Source organism: Micromys minutus, assembly GCF_963924665.1.
Source record: "Micromys minutus genome assembly, chromosome: 15".
Taxonomy (NCBI): Eukaryota; Metazoa; Chordata; class Mammalia; order Rodentia; family Muridae; genus Micromys; species Micromys minutus.
In genome coordinates this window covers 49,850,870-49,855,484 of record NC_137984.1, presented here as the reverse complement: position 1 = coordinate 49,855,484, position 4,615 = coordinate 49,850,870, and positions in this window count along the sequence as shown.

Here is a 4,615-nt window from a genome sequence, read left to right as displayed (position 1 = left end):
TGCTGCAAGCCCAGCATTACTAACGTGAGGGCTGAAGGGGACTCTGATGTCGTGAAGAGTTCTATTGGTAGGGAAGGGCCAAGGGAGAAAGAGGTTAAACAACATGCCCAGTCTTACCCATAACACCCTCCTAGTCTTTTCTCTTTCCTTTCTTCCCTTCCTCCCACCCTCTCTCCCTACTCCCTCATTTCTTCTATTGACCAGCTTCAAAAGGGACCTTTTTGGTGGCCTTAGGAGACACTAGTAAATCTCTGGAGGAGACAAAGAGAGTGACAGCATGCCTGTGAGTTTCTTTTTCTGTGCTCACTCCCCCCACCTCCTCTTCGCCTTTCTCCTCCACACCTCCAACATCTATGTCTGACTCTGTCTTTTTGCTTGTCTTGTTGACATAGGGTCTTATGTAGCCCAGGTTAGGCCTTGAACTTCTAATCCTCTTGTCTCTACCTTCCAAGTGCTAGGATGACAGGCTTTGTCAGAACAATACTGACTTGAGTACTGAGCCTGTGTGCCTGTTCCCGTGTGTGTGTGTGTGTGTGTGTGTGTGTGTGTGTGTGTGCATATGTGTGTATGTGCATGTGTGTGTGTGTGCATGTGTGTGTGTGTGATTGTCTGTCTGAGTGTGTCTGTATGTGTCTGTGAGCCTATGTATGTATGTGTCTTTACAATCATGTGTGTGTGCATGTGTGTGTGAGTGCATGTGTGTGCATGTGTGTGTGTGTGCATCCTGTACATACCAGAATGATGCCAGCTAAATCAAAACTTCCTGTTGGATGACACATAGAGAATGATAGTTTTATTTGCCTATTCCTTAAAAACCTTAAAGCCCAAGCGTGGGAACAAAAGGTTCATTTCCCTGCAGACACGGGCCTCTGCGGCTTCAGGCCTGTTTAACTTAGCCCGTTTCGTTGGACTCCTCAGGAGTCCTCAACCCATCTCCGTTGTTCGTCATCCTAATAAACATTCCTAATAAGCTCAGGCTGTACACTTCTGTCTTCAGAAAAGAGTGACGCCCGCAGCAACTGTCATCTGTCCCGGAGAAGCCCAGCTGAGCTCTCCAACAAACCCTGCCGCAAAGTGCAGCGGAACAGACACATTTAGTGTACACTCTCCCGCTAAATGGAACTTGCACTCCTAAATGATCTAAAGATGCTTAATTATTAATAAATCCCCCAGGGATCCATGACATTTGGGATGATTTTTATTCTGCTGCAGATATTTAACAACACAACACGTTCGCTGGAATCGAATCCGACTGCTTTCGTTTGAAAGAATACCTGCCCCCAGTTTGGCTCACACACTGCGGGGCCTGAGAGCTTGCGGACTCTTATGGAGAAGTTACTAAAAGACCTGACAGTACTCAAGCCCGCGGTGCAGAGCAGGGAGGGTCCTCGGAGGGGAGCTGAGCTGGTTGGGTCTCAAACCAGGTGCTTGGATTCAGGTCCAGGATTCCGTGGCAATGATGGAAGTGACAGAGAGGATCATGGGACGAGGGTGTGAACGCCTGGCTCAGTACTCATTCAGGAGTGACTTCAAACTCAAGCTCTCTGAGAATTTTCTCATGCACTTGGAAATGCAAACATATTGTCTAGGTCTGTGCGAAATGTCGGACCGTACTTCCAATAAACACAAAGCTTTCTCAAGGTTCTAGAGAGCAGGCTGCCTGGGTAAAGTGCTTGCCGCGCATGCGTGCGGATCTCAGTTCAGATCCCCAGCTCCCACGTAAAAGCCAGTGTTGGAGGTGGGGTAGGCAGGTCCCCAGAGCTCGGTGGCCATCTAGTCTATCCTATCTGTGAGCTCTGGGATTAGCGAGCAGCCATGTCTCGGAACATAAGGCAGAGGACAATTGAAGAGACTCCGTGTATATCTCTGAGCTCCACAAGGATCTTCATGCATACTTGCACAACACACAAACCTGTTTACCTGTGTACGAGTGTGTGTGTGCACGCAAGCACACACACACACCAAGTTTTTTTTAAACAGGAAGTATACAAAGATAAGGAAGGATAAAACAAGATTAAGTGAGCATCTACTACATAACAGGGGTTAATTCGAGATTTGCACAGCCTTGAAGTCAACCAGTCTTTGCAAAACCTAGGCTAGACCAGCCGACTGAGGCACAAAGCCTTTGTTTAAAGTCATAAAATGTGTGACAGAGCCAGGCTACAAACATAAAGAGACGCATGTCTGAGTAGATGATACATAAGGGGGAAGTGGGTCGCGACCTACATTTTTAAATAGAATTTTAAAAAGCAGTTGGTTGACTTACATGTGATGATACATGTTCTCACAACACACAAACATTACCATGCAATTTTAATTATTTCGTTGTCAGTCTATTTCTCTGCCCCGTGATATTAAAAAAAAAGAAGCATCTCTAATAGATGCAAAAATAAATATTTGAATAAAGCAAATGTTTGGGAAGTCCAGCTAGGAGGTTTTAGAGAAGGCCCATTTTCTAGTGGGTTGACAGCCTTGACTTCGCTGTCTTTAGAATTCATGGAGCTTCTGATTCTAAGGTAACGGTGGCTTCTTTCTCCTCTGTTCCTCTTCAGTACCTTGGGTTCTGTCCCCAGTGAGAGGAGATCTTGTCTGTACACCGATGCCTGGCACACGGTGACGTTCTGCGTGTCAACGGTCAGCCTGCAGATGAAGTCGCGGTTGGCCATTTCAAATAAAACAAACAAGAGCTGGCTTTGGAGATAGACGTTGGAAGGCAGCCCGCCATCTCCCCTCCAAGGGACCTCGTATAGCCTTTAGGCCTCAGTTTCTCCATCTGTTGGTGGAAAGGCTGATGCATAAATCCTGTAGGGATGGACTCTCAGGCCTTTCCTATGCTAGGCAAGAGCTCGACCACTGAGCTGTCCCTCCAGCCCTGTACTGTTTTTATCCTTTGAGGTGGGATCTGTGATATCCAAGCTGACCTCGAACTTGCTGTGTAGCTGAGTTTTCCTCTGGCTTCCGCTTCTCCATCCTGGGACTGTGGCTGATTGCCGACATGTTGCTTTACGAAGGGCTTTAGGTGCGTTTACTAGTATGCTTTGCTTTTCCATTTAGAAATGTCCTACTTTTGACTATTTTGTACATTTCATCTTACTCCTAACACACACACACACACACACACACACACATGGTAGAATAGAATTGCATCAATGTGACCTGAATCCTCATTTATAGATGAGAAGTCAGGTGCCAGATCCATGCAGAGTACCAGGGTCGGGAATATCATCAAAGTCTCTGTCTCAGAATCTGGCATGAGCCCTCTGCCTTACCTGTTACAACCCCCAAAGACTAATGTTTCTTCTCTTTCAGTCGTTAGCCATCTTATTTCCTCCTCAGACTGATCTGACAGGCTCCAGGTATTTCTCAAGGGTCCCACTCTGGGCTGCAGAGAGGCCAAATGTGCAGCCCTTACCCGTGACATTCTCAGTGGAGGCTCAAGGGAGAGCACAGACTTGTCTGCACTGTTTGTTTATTGAGTTTGTTCTTCATTGCAAGCTCAGAGATAGAGCCTAATAAAAATTACAGGACTGAGTCGCTGGGGTCTGCAGCCTTCTCTAGGCACCGGAGCATGCCACCCTGCACCAGGAACACACAGGGCTGGCTGCTCTTCCGGACATGTATTGCTTTTGAAGTACAACCAGGCTTAAGACTTGGAAACTGGCCTTCTTTTTCCCTCAGAAGGGTATTAAATTGCATAGGTGAGCCGAGGCTTATGGAGAAACACAGAAAAGCAACAGGCCACAAGGCACTAACTTCATCCGTCCAACCAAGGTTTCTGTTCTCTGCTTACCTACCTGCTCAACCAACCCTACTGCCATCTTATGATTCATTCCTAGCAAATTCTCCCTGTCCAGCTCCGCGCAGTAAACCACATTTTGCTGAGAGTTTTTAATGTTGGGGAGCAGAGACTGCCAAGGGGGAACACAAGGCATGACAGCACAAGGCAGCCATGCTCCGGCTGATAGCCATGATCACTCTGCCAAAGCTCAGAAACAAGGGGGCCACCCTCTGAAAGATGTGTCTGTTCATGTAGCTACTTCTACCATGCAGAACACCCCTGGGAACCTTCAGAATAAATGAAGTACCCTTTTCTACTGGAGACTCCCAGCTGCTGCTGAGCCTGACACAGTGGGCTCCCTAGCCCAGCCAGAATGTGGTCTGTTATAGGATCACTGTGGGGGGTTACAAGGCAGGACAGGAGCAGTACAGGAAGCCCTACATGGCATGCCTTCTCACCACCACCCCCCTCCCAGCACTCCCCCTGTGTGTGTGTGTGTCTTGCAAGATCCTCTACAGTTTTGTGGTGGTGGGTGAGTAATTTGAGGGTTAGGCTCTCTTTCCAGCACAGGAATTTCTTCTCTCTTCCTGGATTGCACCATGCATCCTCATGAAGTCTAAAAACTCTGCCTAGAAACAGCTCACTGCAGCAGGCCCTTCCCCCTCAGGAGCCAGAAGGGCCAGATCTGGCCCAAAGCCAGGCTTGGAAGAAACAGCACAGGGCAGAGAGAGGCGGTGGGTGGGGCTGGCCGCTTTGTGTCACACATTCAAAGCCTAATTTTGGATCAGAGTCATCCTTGTAGCCAAGCCTGAAAGATCACGGAGGCCCCAGCATGAA